This window comes from Rhipicephalus microplus, chromosome 10 (assembly GCF_043290135.1).
Source record: "Rhipicephalus microplus isolate Deutch F79 chromosome 10, USDA_Rmic, whole genome shotgun sequence".
NCBI lineage: Eukaryota > Metazoa > Arthropoda > Arachnida > Ixodida > Ixodidae > Rhipicephalus > Rhipicephalus microplus.
In genome coordinates, this window is record NC_134709.1 from 40,389,355 (window position 1) to 40,407,355 (window position 18,001).

An 18,001-nucleotide genomic window follows, 5' to 3' on the forward strand; every position below is an offset into this window, starting at 1 on the left:
TTTGGTGGTCTTAGCAAAAACCGGGCTGGTTGCTGGGTGGGTGTTTGCTGCTGGGCTTGCTTTCGTCGGCGACGGTGCTGACGATGACGGCGCACCAGGTAAAGCAGCTAGTAGCGATGTCGGCATTCGTGGCCGCCCGTGCGGTGTGCTTCACCGCATAAGGCACACACTGGTTGGTTGCACACGTGTGGGTTGTCCGTTGGTAAGTGACCGCAGTGGTCGCAGACCTTGGTTGAAGGAGTGGGGCATACGTCTTGGCGATGGCCCACTTGGCCGCAGGTACGGCAGGTGTCTATTTGACGCTTGTAGAACGTGCAGCGGTAGATGACCTGGCCGCAGTAGACGTAGTTGGGCACTTTGAGCCCGTTCAAGATCAAAATCACAGTTTCAGTGCTCTTGATGCGACGCGCTCCCAGTAGGCTTGAGTTGCGCGGTTGGATTAGCATGCGGTTGAGTGCGGCGTCGACAAAGTCAGTGTCGACGCCGCGAATCACGCCTCGGCTCGTGATACCGGCAGGTGAGAGGTAGGCCGTGAACGGGTGTCTCTGGTCGGTGAGAATTATCTCGGTAACTCGACTGTACGCTGCTGCATTAGTAGCACTGGGCGTACTGACGACAAAAATGTTTTGCATCGAATTAGGACAAATAATGTCCTCCTCCGTTACCGATGGCGCAAGCTGAGCTGCCATGGTTAGTGTGGCAAGAATCCTGCGCGGGCTGCAGGCTTGCACGTTGAGGCCGCCTCCCGGTCGCACGATGACTCGATTGTGACTACGTGGCATCGCCGGCAGTCGGCTCGCAGCTGCGACGCGTTGTAGAGTAGCGTTAGGCGTCGCTGTTGCGGCTCGTTGCGTTCCAGACTGGCGGGCTGCGTGTGACTTCGCGCGCGATTCTTGCCGTCTTTTTAGAACGGAGAACCATCCGTTTCCTTGTAATTCCTCAGGAGTGACGTCGTCCCCTTCCATGGCAATCTGCTGCGGCATATCGCAGCTGGCGTGCGAGCGCCGTAGGCGGGGAGGCTGGCCTAACCTCGCCTAGGCTTAGGTCGCCAGTGCAGCGAAAAGGCCTCTAAAATGATGAAAAACGAGCCCACCTTGGTGAACCAGGTGTCGAAATGTTCAGGTGAACTTCGCGGAAGAGGGTCCGTGCAGCTCAGGAAGATTCGAGGCCGTTTACCGGTCAGAATTGGCATTCGCAGCGGAGCGCGATAGGTGTGCGTCCGCACACCAGTCTGAGAGACGCTAGCTCTCTGGATCAGAAGAGACGTCGATATACGTCACAGTTGCCCCGCCGCGGTGGTCTAGTGGCTAAGGTACTCGGCTGCTGACCCGCATGGCGCGGGTTCGAATCCCGGCTGCGGCGGCTGCATTTCCGATGGAGGCGGAAATGTTGTAGGCCCGTGTGCTCAGATTTGGGTGCACGTTAAAGAACCCCAGGTGGTCGAAATTTCCGGAGCCCTCCACTACGGCGTCTCTCATAATCATGAAGTGGTTTTGGGACGTTAAACCCCACATATCAATCAATCGATATACGTCACAGCTCGACAAGATAGGCGAACAAAGTCGGCGGAGCATAGCATTGGCGGCGCAGGATCAGGAGGGTCAACGGCGTGTGGTAGGAGGAGCTGAACAACACCAACAGAACAGTCAATTAGGGCGGAATGCTCCGACAGAAAATCGAGTCCCAATATGATGTCATGTGGACAGTGGTCCAGTACGTAAAACAGAACAGTGGTATGACGTCCAGCAACAGTGACACGGGCGGCACACATCCTGGTGACCGCTGGTGTTGCACCATCAGCTACTCGGACAAGAGTGATCGGAGCAGGAGTGAGCACCTTCTTGAGTCGAGCACAAAGGCTGGAGTTCATGACTGATATGTGAGCGCCGGTGTCAATGAGTGCTGCCACAGAAGTACCGTCAACATTTACTTTAATCAAGTTGTTGTGTCCGGGTATCGTGTGCAGAGGAATTTTGGGTCGGGTCGTCAAAGCAGGCTCACCTCTAGGAGCTGCGCCCGTCAGTTTTCCGAGGACTGGTGGTAGGAGGGTGAGGGGGAGCGACGTCGGTTAGTTGAGCGGGACATGCGTCGAGAGGGCGACGGGGAGTGGCTTGGTTGGGCTGGCCTGGTTGGCGAAGCATCATCTTGTGCCGTATAGATCGGCATCTGAGAGCCAGCAGGTGGGCGTCGGGTGTTGACATAATGCGACCATGGCTGCACACCCCAGGAAGTGCGGCAATGACGTGAAATATGGCCCACTCGTCCACAGTTGAAGCAGATCGGCCTGTCATCGGAAGTTCGCCATTCTGCCGCATTTCAGTAACGTGGGCGGTTGTTCGGTCTGCGGGACATATTAGGTGTACTGGGCAGTCGGTAGTCAGGTCGGTTAACGGGGCATAGCGCCTGAAGTCCGGCGTTGGCCAGTTCCTGGCGTACGACACTCTTGATTAAAGAAATCGTGGCGCGAGAGTCGTCAGGGGCCTGGACTTGGTCAGACAGGGGAGATGCTGCCTCGATTTCGTGGCGCACGATGCGCACGATATTGTCGGAAGCAGCAGGGTCTGGTGCACAATGGGCGTCCTAGCAGGTTGATGTTGCAGTCGTGTTGGGAAGACGCGAAAAGTGTGGAGTGATACGGCGACTTTTCGCGTCTTCGAAGCGTCGGCATTCATTAATAACGTCGTCTACGGTCGATGAGTTTCGAAATACGAGGAGATTGAAGGCGTCATCAGTGATTCCTTTGAGGATGTGCGCGACCTTTTCAGATTCCGGCATCTTGTCATCAACCTTCCGGCAGAGGGCGAGCACATGTTGTATGTATGTGACGTACGACTCGGTGCCGGACTGGAGTCGGGACGCTAGTTCTTTCCGCGCAGCACGACGACGCCCGATGGGCTTGCCGAAGAGATCGATGAGTTTCTGCTTACAGATGTCCCAACTCGTGATATCTTCCTCGTGGTTGGAAAACCAAACTTTAGCTGTACCATCAAGGTAGAAAATAATATTGGCCAACATGAGCGTCGGATCCCAGTTGTAAAGAGCGCTCACCCTTTCGTACAGCTGAAGCCATTCCTCAACGTCAGTACTGTCACTGCCCGAAAATGTGCCTGGGTCACGCGGTTGAGTCAGGACGACGGTGCGGTTAGTAGCAGCTGGATGCCGTGCTGTTGGTTGCTGCATAGTTGGACGAAGCACGGTTGGGGTAGTCTCCGAAGAATCCTCGTGTTCGTCTTGATCAGGCATCGCACAGGCAGCCAAGGAATGTCCGCTGCGTAGAATCGTCGTGCTGTTGACTGTGGGAAGACCCGCACCTCCACCAAAATGTTACGAGGAGAAGGCGTCTGAAAAATGCCTTTAGTTTTGGTAAACAGGCCGGCAAAAAATATAGAGCCTGGTCTGCACGAGCTCGCTCTAAACATCGTCCTTTTTTTTACAATGTTCATTTGTAGTTTGGTTTGGAAAAACTTTATTGACAAGTCCAAAGGCGTGCGCCCTAGCACACGGCGGGCCGCTCCCACGATGGGACAGTAAGGCCGAGCCCTAGCGCCGCATCGTGGGCCCTCTGGACAGCCCAAAGTTGCGATGTTATGTCTGGACTCCGGAGAGCGGAGTCCCACTTTCTGGACGATGCTGTATCGGTGCCACGTACCGAAGGGCACTCCCAGAGCATGTGGTGTAAGGTGGCTAAACCGCCACATTTTGTACACGAGTTGGTTAAATAAACATCAGGATAAAGCTTGTGAAGAAAGGCAGGGTTAGGGTACGTTTCTGTTTGAAGTAATCGCAATGTAAGCGCCTGCGCTCTATTTAGCTTCGCATGTGGAGGTGGAAAGATTCTCCTATCCATAGCGAAATGTTGGGTTATTTCATTATATGTAGTTGGCGGATCCCTGTTTACGAAATCTCCAGTTCGACCCAAAGGTCCTCCATGGCCGCGGACAGCTAACCCTCGCGCCCTGGAGTGGGCCAACTCATTGAGATTTATGATCCCTCCGTCCATGTTTCCCATATGAGCTGGGAACCATGTAATGGTATGGGTTGTAAGCAACTTATCACCGAGTATATTTTTGGCCTCTTTGCACACAGCTCCAACACTGAAGGCACGAATGGCAGCTCTAGAATCGCTAAATATGTGTTCATTACGCTGATCTAAAAGAGCCAAGGCGATGGCAACCTGCTCAGCTGCATTGGCAGTTCTGGCGCATACCGACGCCGCATTAATTGTAATGCCTTTGTGGTTGATTGCCACTACCGTGAATCGGTCTCTCTGGCCATCATATTGCGCCGCGTCTACGAAACAGGCCCCCCCGTCAAGATCCGCAACTTGGCGAAGAAGGGCCCGAGCGCGCGCTCTCCTCCTTCCAACATTACGTTGGGGATGCATGTTCCGCGGGGCAGGCGAGACAATGATGTTTTCCTTCTGATCCCTCGTCAACCCTTGGTACAGAGCCTCAATCTGAGCTGGTGGAATACCCATTTCTGCGAGAATCATCCTCCCCGCTTTTGAGCCAGACAGCCTAATTACCTGTGTTCTTTCTTGTGCTTCCGCAATTTCCTCCAATGTATTATGAATTCCCAACTGCAGGAGACGATTGGTGTGGGTGTAGTTGGGGAGCCCAAGGGCATTCTTTACAGCTCTCCTGATCATTGCATTAAGCTTGTCCCTTTCCATTCTCTTCCAGACATGCATTGCCGCCACATATGCAAAATGACACAGCAGAAAAGCATGTATAAGCCTGACCAAGTTGTCCTCTGATAGTCCTGTCCTTCGGTTAGCCACCCGTCTTATGAGCCTAATAACACTGTCTGTCTTTTTTTCCAACCTTTTAATCGTGATGGTGTTGGTGCCCGTTGCTTCTAGCGTCATACCTAAGATCCGAATGGAAGCGACTTTGGGGATTGATCGTCCACTTTTGGTACGTAAGTGGATGTCATTTTCTAGGGGCGGCACCCAGCCTCGCGGTCGACGGCCCCTCCTGACCGGTTTATAGAGGAGAAGCTCAGACTTTTCCGGAGAGCAAGAAAGGCCTGTGTCTTCCAGAAAACTCTCGGTAGTGTCGATGGCCTCTTGCAGGGCCGCCTCTACAGTGCCATCACTTCCTCCTCTACACCAAATGGTGATATCATCGGCATAAATTGTATGACCAACATCTGAAATTCCAGAAAGCTGCCTCGAGAGACCAGCCATGACGATGTTAAAAAGTAAGGGTGATAGAACAGATCCCTGCGGGGTGCCCCTATTTCCCAGCGCTTGCACATCCGATTCTAGATCTCCAACTTTAAGTATGGCTTTTCGACCACACAGGAAGGATCTGACAAACGCATGAAATGAGGAACCTAGGTTGAGACTTGAGATCGCATCTAAAATAGAATCATGGCGGACATTATCAAACGCTTTTTTTATATCCAAGCCTAGGATCGCCCTGGTGTCTCTGGTATGATTATCTAAAATTTGACACTTAATGATTTTCATAGCATCCTGCGTACAGAGGCCTGGCCTAAAGCCAATAAGGTAGTGAGGGAAGAGATCATTGTGCTCTATGTAGTCCGCGATTCGGTTCTGGACAACGTGTTCCACCACCTTTCCCACGCATGACGTGAGAGAGATGGGGCGCAGATTGTCCAAACTTGGTGCTTTACCGGGCTTGGGAATGAGGATCACCTTGGCCAACTTCCATTGTTCCGGGATGTCACCTCCCTTCCAAATCCTATTAATCTCATCAGTAAGAAATTCAACAGAGTCATCTTCCAAATTCCGAAGCGCTTTGTTGGTGACCCTATCTGGACCCGGTGCCGATCGGCCATTAAGTTCGTGCAGGGCACGTCGCACATCGCTGATGGTGAAGGGTTCATCCAAATGGGCACAAGGTGTTCCCATATACCCCGGATAGGCTTGCATGGAATCAACTGCTAGCGGTAGATACTTCTCAGCAAGCTGCCCCAATAGCTCCGCGCCCGAGGAGGATTTTTGAGCAAGATGAAGTATTCTAGCAAGGACCCCCCTCTGATTAGATTTAGTGCCCGACTCGTCAAGCAAGTGTTTTAAAAGATTCCATTTACCTCTGGTTCGCATTTGTCCATCGACTGAATTACAAATTTCATCCCACTGCTGCCTCGACAAGTTTTTGCAATGTTCTTCAATTTGTGTATTTAACTCTGCTATCTTTTTCCGAAGCCTACGATTAAGTCTCTGACCCTTCCATCTGGCCAATAGCGACTGCTTTGCCTCCAGTAAATGCGCAAGCCGACTGTCCATTTTGTTTGTCTGTACCTCTGTCTCAATGGTTCTGGTAACCGCTCTAACGTCCTGCAGCAGCATCTCTGTCCATTGCCCCAGAGAGTCCGGGATTTCCCCCTGTTCCGCTCGAGCGCTGCGTGACTCCCGAAATTTATCCCAATCCACGTAAGTAAACTTTCTTTTAGATTTTGCCTCCATCTGTAATTTAGTAACTGTAATATAATGATCACTTCCTAAATCCGTCAGAAGATTTTCCCAACCTACCGAGCCAGCATTTTTCACGAAAGCTAGGTCCGGGGTGGAGTCCCTGGTGGTGGATGTGCCGCGCCTAGTAGGAAACATCGAGTCCGTAATTAACGAGAGATCCGCATCTCCCGTCTCCTGCCACAAGCTCCTGCCTTTAGCTGAATCATACGGGTAGTTCCACGCCCGGAAAGGCGAGTTAAAATCCCCCGCCACAACCAGAGGAGAGAGCCCAGCCAATCTGGTTGCCTTAGCTATGATCGTCCTAAAACGCTGCCTATGATCACTAGGGCTACTATATATGTTCAGTATAAAAATGCTGGAAAGGTTGGAAGAACTCGGAATGACCTCAACTAAGGAGAGCTCCGTTTTATTAGGTCTTACCCCTAGATCATGTGTCACAAAGGTGAACTTGTTGCTGACTAACGTGGCAATCCCTCTGCCTTCCCCTTTAACTGCATGTGCCTTGTACCCCGGGAGGGTTACACTATCAGACAGCGTCTCCTGCAGTAGGATCACTTGCGGCTTCTCGCTGTGAGAGCGGACAAATTGCTGCAGGGTGCCCCTTTTGCTAAGGATCCCCCTGCAGTTCCATTGCCATATACGAAATTCAGCGTGCGAGGCCATCTTGATCATTGGAGGTGCTCCCTGACCCTGCCGTCAGGTTCTGTACAGAAGCAACTGTACTATTCGAACTGGGGATACTCATGGGAATGGGCGCCGATAAAGGCGTTCCCTCTGGAAAGAAATCCGGGTGAATCCGAGCTGCTCCCCTGATATTGGGGCTCTGCACCATAAGGCCGGCGTTCTGTAATTGATTCTCCACACATTGAATTCTGGCATGTTGAATATCTATTTTCTGATCCATAACTGTGAGACGTTGATCGACCGCCGAGAAACGCTCATTAAGTTTGTGAATCTCAAGGCAAATTGAATTTAGAGTCTCCTTAATTTCAGATTTAGCTCTAGCCTGCACATTCTCGGCTGAAGTCGCAGCCTTACGCTTGGCTGGGTTACCCGAGGGGCCCGCTTCCACGACCATGGGAACCTCCATGGGTTGAGGAGAGGGAGAACCTACACACGGAGAAGCAGATGCCAGAGTAGCTTGAGATGTACTGACACGTCTAAGCTCAGCCATTTCGGCTCTCAGCGACTCAATAATGCTGCGCATTTCGGCATTCTCCTTCCTAAGCTGATTTAGCTCCGCTAGACCATGCTCTGGCGCAGTGCCTCCCGTTACCTTTTCACCTCCTCCGCTGCGCACCCGGTCAGCCCAGGAGCCACCCTGCATCTCCGGTTGGGGTGGGCTTTGGAAACGGACTGTGCCATGCGGGTCCCTGGACTGGCTCCTCGAGTGCGATGGGCCTCTGGATTGGGACCGACGACGATCTCTGGACCGGGACTTGGCTCGGCCTTTAGACGAAGTTCCCTTTCGCTGGCCTTGGGAGCGACTTCTGGACCGAGATCTGGATCTGGACCGACTGCTTGCCTGTTGCGATGAGTCACGGCTGTCCACCCCAGTTGCAGCAGAACGACTGTTTGAACTGGAGTTGCGGTGTGCAGGCTGGCTCACACCCTCGTCGGCGTTAGCAGGTACCGTTTGCTGACTACGACGCTCTGATTCCGCACGGCGCTCTCTTCGCCGCCTTCGCACAATAAATGGAAGCTGAAACCTTTGCTGGCAACTTTTATCCGTCGTGGCGTGTGGGCCGCCACAGAATCCACAGGTCGGGGAACATTGATGGTTCTCATCAGGGTTGTTGATTCCGCACCTCTTGCACACAGCTTCGTCCGGTGTCGGACAGACGTCCGCCCTGTGCCCGAGTCTGCCACAGGCATAGCAGCAGTCATGCTGCCGATGGTAAAGCGAGCATCTGACCAGCGCTGTGCCGAAATAAATGAAGTTGGGAACTTTGTAGCCATCGAAGACAATAACCACCGTCTCAGTGTTCTTAATACGTCTGACTCCCAGAGCCGTGGGGTTTCTTTCAGTAAGGATGCTCCTCTCCAGCTCCGTCTGGCTCTCCGATGCGTCAATCTTACGGATGACCCCCTTGCAGGTCTCATGCGGGGCAGCCTCGTAAGTGTTGATGTCATACTTCTTCATTCCCAATGTAAGGCAGCTCATCCTGAGGTAAGAGTCAGCGTTCGCACGGGACGCCGTGCTAATAACTATGATATTTTGCGTTGCATTCGGGCAGACAATGTCCTGACTGATGAGCGTGGGTACAATTCCAGCCGCCTCTGCGATTGCCCGGCCAAGTCTAGCTGAGCCCGCCTTCTCAACATCCAAGCCACCCCTTGGACGGACGATAATCTTCCAGTGCTCGCTAGGCAGTCGAGGCATTCTCGATGATTTGATAACTTGATTCTTCAAGTGTAGAGCTTTTCTTGTAGCACTGAAATTGCCCCTGGCATTCTCGCCGCATGCCGTGGCACGCTCTGTAGCACTGGCGTTCGTGCGCCTCGAGCTTTTCTTCACCGCGGCGGAACGCCAGCCGTGTTCCTCTCCAAACTCTTCCGGAGGGAGTTCATCACCGTCCATAATAACAGCAGCACCGTCCAGCATATTGGCTCAGCAGGTGGAACGAAGGGCGCGTCCAAGGAAGGGCGCGTCCTGCCCGGCAGACGCCAACTCGGCGTTTGGTAAGCACGCGAGGCGTGGTCGGTGGCGTAAAAGTCCGAAAAATGCTCAAAAATGAACCTACCGGTGAAAGTCCGCTACCGACGTGAACCTTGGCAGCTTATGAGTCGACTCGTAGCAAGATCTTGAGGCACAGCACACGAAAAACCACAAAAATCATTTGCTGAAGCGGGAGCCCAAAGACCCCGGACTGCTCCGTTCTGCGCCACCTGGCGTTCCCCCTTCATTTGTAGTACCCCGTAGCAATATGCAAAGAAACACAATTTTTAATAAATGAAATCAAATATAACAACTCAACGGGCGCTGCTTAGCACCAAGTCAGTCGAAAAATCAGTTGTACCTTTCGTGTCATGTCGCTTGACGAAAGGGCACGACCAATGCCGTAGAAACTCGTGCTGCCCGAGGTAAAAAAGGGGGAGTGGCAATGCAGTATTATCGAGCGTACGCAGCGTTGTAGGTGATCTTGAACTTCATAATTACGCTCAATCGTGACAGAGGCAAGCTGTTAAGCTCCGCACAAGTTCAAGGGAACTATCCGTTCTGGTGAGGTAGAATAACGGCGAATGACAACGACATCGCGTCCCAGGGGCCGTATCTCAGCATCATGGCCTCCGCGATGGCGGGCGTGCGACGACTTTTTCTAAACACGCCTTGCGCCCTCGGAGGCTACGTTTTTAATCTCGGAGGCCATGCTCAGTTTCTAAACATTTCTTGCGGCTTGCGCAAGGCGGCAGCACAACCGGCGCAGTAGCGCATAGGGACCATGTTAAAAATCTCCGAAGCCATGCTCAGTATATAAGCATTTCATGCGTCTTGCACGACGTAGCAGCACATCCTACGCATTGCCCTATATCAAAAGGCGCGCGAATTCGAATCATCAGTCGCAGGCTCTCGTATAGACCCTAGTGGCGGGACAATATTCGAAATATTTGAATAACGATTCCAATAGCGGTGTATTCAATTCGGTGCTTGAATCTAATAGGAAAATTTAGATATACCGAATACGTTTCGAGTATTTTTCAATAAGCGTGGATGAAAAAAATCGCAGCTTATCTACGGAGTTATGATGATGAGTGGGGCTAAGCTTCGGAGGATTTTATTGGCAAACCGTGAACCATCCACCGGCCCCGTCCGTCCACCCGTCCATCCGTATGTCTGTCTGTCCATTCATCGGTCCACCCATCCGTCCCTCTGCATGTACATCTGTCCGTCCGTTCGTCCATCTAGCGAACACTCTAAGTAGCACCATCCAACGGACATTTCAAGGACTTAACAAGAGGTGGCTACCCACTACTACTACATACATCGGAAACTCACGACCCATGCCTTAAAGAGCTTCGCCCCTAAATGTGCTCACAATTTACGGTATATTGTTTTTAAGAATGGGTAACACTTATAGCACAAGGTACTCTACTATGGAAGTGCATAAAACTGTCCCATGGGTCTCACAATTGATGAGGCCGGGGCCTTCACAAACTGTTTAGAAAAACTGAACACATCAGAGTACTTGGCACTCTACTCTGGGAGAGCAAAAAGCCGTCCCGTGGCCCTCACATTTCATGAGGTGGTGTCGACATAAATAACGCTATGAGCTCTATATAAAATAATTATTTACAGTATGTACAAAACACAAAGGATTCATACCATTCCAGTAACAGGGCGCATACAATTCGGCACATTTATGTATTACGACCAAACCACTACGTTACATTGAAGACATTTGCTCTAATGTACCTGACAATGTTGGCATACATGTACATACGAACTAAATGCGATATCTGTCATGATACAATGGTACAACGATACAATAGATGCAATGAAACACAATTTTTAACAAATGAAACCATATATACTCAACAGGCGCTGCTTAGCACCAAGTCGGTCAAAAAATGTGTTGTATCCTTTCGTGTTCCACCTTGACGAAAGGGCACGACGAATGCCACAGGAACAAGTGCTCCCCGAGGAAGAAAAGCTCCTCAGAGAGGAACGCCAGGATCTCTCGTCTCATTATCCCCAGTATCGACCACAATCATGCCGGCGGCGTTTGGCAGCTATGGTCTCACATCGGTTTCTCCAAAGGCTGAACAGACCCACAACTATTAACAGAGCGGAAAAACGGCTACGTGGAAATCGGCCGTTGGACGCGAAAGTTCGCACACCTTGTCGCCGAAAACCAGCATTAACCGCACGCCAAAAAAGGCGGCAGACCACACATTCAATCGTCGCATCTCGATTAGTCTCTACCATGACGCAGCTGGGGCAATTGGAAGGGCAACCCACCTGCCATCGCTGCAACCGAACTCGCGTGGGGAGCATGCCCGATCCCAACCTCCAGACAAAGTCTCTTAGATGCCCTGACAACACTGCGGCAGTTATTGGTGTCCAAGCGCAGTTCATTACAGATTGACGATACTAGGGCATCAAGGGCCGTAAAAGGGCGGTCATTGTGTCCACCATTGTAGAATCGGCCACATCTATCTCTGGGTACGTAGCTTCCAAATTTCGGTGAAATAGCACAAGGGCTCGATGCGAAAGTAGTAATACAAATTATTGAGGACCTTGTCCCATTTGGCTAGCTGGCAGGAAGACACCTAGTGATGGCCCCAGATGGTAGCGAGCCAGTGTCTGTGCGGGTGTACCATCACTGCTTACTATTGATTGATTGATTAAAACTTTATTTTTGTCCTGAGAAGACGCAGGGGAGACCCCACGCCACCCGGCTAATCCGACGTTCGGATTGTCAAGCCGAGCTTGTCGGTCCGTTTACGGGCACTCTGGACGGCCAGGGTTTGATCCTTAAGTTCGGGACTGCGTAAGAGCGCAGCCCACCTGTCCTCGCTGAGGGCGGGGCCGATGGATTCACATTCCCACAACACATGATTTAATGTGGCTAACAGTCCACAAGCGGGGCAAACCGCACTTGGATACCGTTCAGGGTAGATGGCATAAAGAACCACAGGGTTAGGATACGCACTGGCTTGCAATAGTCTTAGGGTGACTGCTTGCGCTCTGCACAAGGCCGGATGTGGGAGAGGAAATACCCTTCTTGACAAATAGAAGTGCTTTTCTATTTCGTTGAACGTAAGTAAGGGTTCCCAGCGAGGCAGAGGGACTGTTGAGGCGGCGCGGTCAGTGAGTCCTCGCGCGGCCTCGTGCGCGCCCTCGTTCGGGTTAGAGGTAGAGCCCTCAATCGACCCCAGGTGAGCGGGAAACCAAGTGAGAGAATGGGGCATGGTACTCTTGACGCTTTGGAGACTGCGGAGGGCCTGAGGGGCTACCATGCCGGTTTCGTAGGCTTTGATAGGCGCTTTGGGATCGCTGTATATTGACTCTCTGTGACTATCCAGCATAGCCAGCGCGATTGCAACCTGTTCGGCTATCACGGGCTTCGATGTGCGTACTGTGGCGGAGCAAGTGAGCCTGGAATTTGAGTCGACGTTGGAAACAGCGAATGCCTCTTGTTGGACATATGGCGCAGCATCCACAAAGCTTGCATCAGTAGGGTTGCTACGGACGTGCTCGAGAAGAGCTCTACCCCTGGCCCTACTTCGACCGACGTTGTGCGCTGGGTGCACATTGCGGGGAATGGGGGCGATGTGCAGTCGAGACCTGATGTTTCTGGGAATCTGCATGGAATCGGGGAACTGGTCAATAGAGTTGAGGCCCAAATCATCGAGTATCTTGTGGCCCGATTTGGTTCCGGAAAGCCTGAGCAGCTGTGAGCGCTCTTCCGCCTCGATTATCTCTTCGACTGTATTGTGAACACCGAGGTTGAAAAGGTTTTCAGTGCGAGTGCTTACAGGCAAGCCGAGTGCGAGCTTGAAGACCTTTCTTATGAGGGAATTGAGCTTACTTCTCTCTGCAACATGCCAATTACACATGGCCGCCGAGTACGAAAGGTGGCAGAGCACAGACGCATGTATGATGCGTATGATATTGTCTTCCTTGATTCCCCGGTGTCTATTGGTGATCCTCCGGATGAGGCCGAGAGCACTTTACGTCTTGATAGTGATCTGTCTGAGTGCAGCTCCGTTAGCGCCGTTGGACTCGATATACATTCCCAATATTCGGAGCGAATCCACTCTGGGCACTGGGCACCCGTCACAAGTGAAAAGCCGTATTTCACTTTGAGACGCAGGTTTCCAGTCACGGTGGCCGCCACCTCGGTGTCTTTTCTTGTAGAGCAGAAGTTCAGATTTCGATGGGGAGCACCTGAGACCGGTGGGACGGAGGAAACGTTCGGTCACGTTGATTGCGTGCTGCATGACTTCCTCAACTTGACCATCGCTCCCGCCGGTGCACCAGATGGCTATATCATCTTCGTAGATGGTATGATTAATTTCTCGAATCTTCGCGAGTTCCTTGAAGAGCCCGATCATCACGATGTTAAATAGTGTTGGGTAAATAACTGTGCCCTGAGGCGTGCCATGTGAACCGAGGTTGATCTCTCGTGAGAAGTACCCTTCTATCTTGAGCTTGGTAGTTCTCTGGTAAAGAAAGGATCTCACGAAGTCGTAGACCCTCTTTCCTAGCCCTAGGCTGGCGATAGACTGGAGAATGAATTCATGAGAAACGTTGTCGAAAGCCTTCTCTAGGTCAAATACAAGGGTGGCTATGGTATCTCGTGTGCTCCGGTCAATGATCTGATGCTTTATTAGCTTCATGGCATCCTGTGTCGAGAGACCAGCTCTGAAACCAATCATATTGTGGGTGGACATGTCATTGGTCTCGAGGTGCACCTTGAGTCGGTTCAGAAGGGCGTGCTGTGCGTCCTTACCGATACAGGAAGTTAAGGAAATCGGTCTTAGATTATCTGTTTCTAGTGCTTTACCAGGTTTCGGGATTAGAACTGTGTCCCCATTGTGCGGGGACCTCCCCACTGCGCCACACCTCAGTAATCTTTTCCGTAAGGAATTCGATAGAGCCATCATCAAGGTTCTTGAGCATCTTATTGGTTATGCCACCAGGGCCAGGGGCGGATTTGGCATTGAGGGAAAAGAGAACCAGCCATATCTCGCCCACAGTATAGTCCTGGTCCAACTCCGGCACGTCGCACCTCGCGTAGTCCGGAAACTGTGTGGGTGCAGATCTATCCGCGACTCGCAGATACCTGTCCATAAGCTTGTTGACAACCAATTCGTCCAGGGTAGAGTCAGTAGCAAGATGGATGGCTCGCGCGAGGGATCGCCTCTGGCTGGACCTGGTGCTGCCCTGATCGAGAAGGTGTTTGAGAAGACCCCAGCTCTTCCCAGATCTGAGCTGACCCTCGATGCTCTCGCAGAGCTCATGCCATTCTTGTTGACACAAGGTTTTGCAGTGCTCCTCGATCGCCCCGCTAACCTCGGAAACCTTCTTGCGGAGCCTCCTGTTATGCTTCTGTCCCTTCCACCTCGTTAGTAGGGCTTGCTTGGCTTCTAGTAGGTGTGCCAACTTGCTGTCCATGTTGCCAACATCGAGGTCAGTGACGACCTCCTTGGTCGCTGCCGTGGCGTCATCTCTGATTCCTTTGTACCATCTTTCAAAGTCTGTCCCAACCGTCGGTGCTCTCTCAGCTCCGACTTCACAAAAAACGTCCCAGTCGACCACCTTGAATTTTTTCGTCCTAAAGCGGGCAATCGCGAAGGATACCTCGATGACGTAGTGGTCACTTCCGAGGTCTAGAGCCGTGTTGACCCACTTGACCCCACCTATATTCTTCACAAAAGTCAGGTCCGGTGTGGTATCCCGACATGTGGAGTTACCTCTCCTAGTGGGGAAATCCTTGTCAGTGATAAGCGTCAAGTCGGCTTCTGTCGCAGTCTGCCTTAGCTTGCGTCCCTTGGGGGTATCATACATGTATCCCCACACACTGTGTGGGGCGTTGAAATCCCCTACGACTACAAGGGGGTAACTACTGGCCATGCTCACAGCCCTTTTGAAGAGGGAGTTGGCTCTCGCCCTGCGATAACTGGGACTGCAGTATACGTTGAGAATAAAAAGGCTATTTCTTCGAAGACCCTTCTTGGGTGAGTTCATTAAAATTCCAGTCAATACGTACTCAATGCCTCGGCAACTGCACCGAGGTCACGCGATAGGTAATTGTATTTTTTGCTGATAAGTGTGGCAACTCCCCTACCTCCTGAATGTGATGATGCTACAAGGTAACCCGGGAGTTTGATGGGGGTGCCAGACTCAACTTCCTGAACAGCGATGATTTGGGGCTTAACATCGAGAGTTCTTAAATATTGCTGTAGAATGGGCTTTTTGTGAGTAGATCGCCACAGTTCCATTGCCAGATTCGGAAGTTTTCGTCTACACTATCCATGTTTAGGCTGAGGGGATGGTTGAGCAGCTATAGCGGCCCGGAGGGTCGCGCCCTCCGTCGGTGGCGCTAGTACATTGCGTTGTGCCGGGACCTGCAAAGGAGTCGGACTGGGGTCTCTCCTCGCATCGACCTCTTCTAACTTGCTTATGCGTTCACTCAGTGCTCCTAATCCCATCTTGGGGTGCGCCGCGGCTTCTTGAGTTTTCGCTAAGGTAGCCTGCATGTTCACTAAGGAAACCTTGAGCTCCGACAGTAAGTTTACCGCCTCTTCTTGTGTGTTCTCAACCACTCGGCGCTTGGTTCCGCTAGGCCTGCGAAGTGCCTCAGACGCATCCATGGTGACCGGGGTTGGGGCGGGCTGCGCCGAAGGAGGCGAGGACGCGAGCTTTCCAATTTCCGCCATCTCCGCTGCCAGCCGGCTCATTTCTTGCTTAAGCTGCGCGTTTTCTTTCTTCAGCTGCTCGTTAGCTCGTCGCATCTCGTCGAGCTCACTCGCGTTGGGAGAACCGTGATTCGATTCGTCGCCTCTGGGAGACTCACGTCTTTACTCGGGGCTTGTCGGCCCAGGAGAGCGTCGGCTTCTTGCTGTTAGAGGTGGTGGGCGTGCGGGAGCAGAACCTGGTCGACCCCGACGAAACGTGCCCCGGCCTTGAGTTGGAGCGAGGCTGAAAAGTGGAATTTCCCTGGGCACGTTCTGTCGACCTGGAGCGCGAGCCGGAACATCCCTTGGAGGCACCACGGCGCCTGGATCCGAAACGGCCTCCCGAGCGTCCCCTGGAATGGGGGCGTCCTCTGCGCTGAGCATCCGTGGTGGGTGACGAAGACTGGAACTCGTCCGCAGTGTCGAGGTGACGTTTCGGGGACGGTGACGCAGCACCAGCCATTCTGGCACGCTCACTGCGACGACGGAGCCCAATGTACGGGATCTTGAACCTTTAAGCACAGTCTTTGCTAGCCACGAGATGCTGGCCACCACAGAGCTTGCACTTGGGAATACACACATGTTGCTTGTCGGGGCTTGCGGCACCACAGCCTCAGCAAATCGTGTCACCGGGAGTGAGGCACACGTCAGCGCGATGACCAAGATGGCCGCACACATAACATACGTTGATTTGCTTGCGGTATAGTGAGCACTGCATCAGCACTGGTCCGTACCTGACAAAGTTCGGTACACGATACCCGTCGAAAGCGATGATGACCGTGCCAGTTTGGGCTATTCTCTTGGCTGCTAAGGAGAGTGGATTATTTGTGTTGACGATATTCGCATCGATGACGTCGGGGCCGTGTTGAAGTGGGACGTTGCGAATCACCCCTTTGCAAGTAGAGTGTGGGGCAGTCTCATAGGCACTTAGCTCATGCACCTTGCCCGAAATGAGTATTTTGCTTCATCCGAACGTATCGGTCTGCGTTTTTGCGCTTGGGAGTACTGGAAACCATGATATTTTGCTGCAGATTCGGACACAGAGTATCCTGGCACAAATCTTCCTGGCTTATGCCAGTGGCAACTAGTATTGCGTCTGCCACCGTAGCTGCGCCAATTTTCGATTGAGATATTGAGTCCACCTCTCGGCCGGATCACAATCTTGATGTCATCTTGAGAAAGGGAGGGCATCTTTCCCGCCCATATTACTTTGGACTTCAGTGCAGCGATTGGCCGCTAGGGGGCCACGGTGTGCGGACGCGCGTCGCATCGGCTCCGCAGATTTTCTATGGTTTTCGGCGATTTCTTTCCAGCCATTCAGTTCAGAGTATTCCCCAGTGACTGCGAAAGTCCTGCGGTCTCTCCCGATACCATTTGTGCGGGTGAGCTCGTGTTTCGGTCACTTTTCGAAGATTGCCCGTACCGCCACGCTGGCACGACAGTCAAGCCAGTAGACAAGGCACGGCAGGCCTGACAAGTCGTCGGAGCAAGCGGGTGCCCCATCCGCTGCACCGGCGCCCGAAATGGAATTCGTGCAAGTCGAAGGGGAGGAGATATCGCCAACAGAGTTCGGAAAAGAGCAGGGATGGTGCGAGATCAAACGAAACACCAAGAAGGCGGGTGGAGACGCCGACCCGGCGAAGAACCAGCAAGCAACGCCAGCGTCTACCGAGAAGGCGGCGTTTATACAGAAAGCGACGCAGTACGTGTGGAAGATCACCATGACGAGCCAAATGCCCATTCTGCCAACGGTTGACTAGAAGATCATCGTGCGACCCCGGGATGGCTTCAACGTATCCCACTACCAGAAGGACCGCGTCCACTGCTGCATACGCAACGCTGAAGGGGTGGGGCCGAGGTAGCCGAGGAGGACAGCGTCTGTCTCAATGAGCGACAAAACGTTATTGTGGTAAGCACGCCATCAGAGGATCGCGCTAGACAATATGGAGGCATTTGCAAGCTGCGAATTGGCGACCGTGAGTTCGAAGCGAGTGCCTACAGAGCGGCTCCGGAGAACACGTCCAAAGGCCTCATCAGGGGCATATCGCTAGACGAAAAGCCGGCGGACGTCGTGAGAAGTCTGGTTAATCACCGCAACCCGAACATCCTGCATGCCAAGCGCATGGGAAACACGGCCAACGTGATAATCCT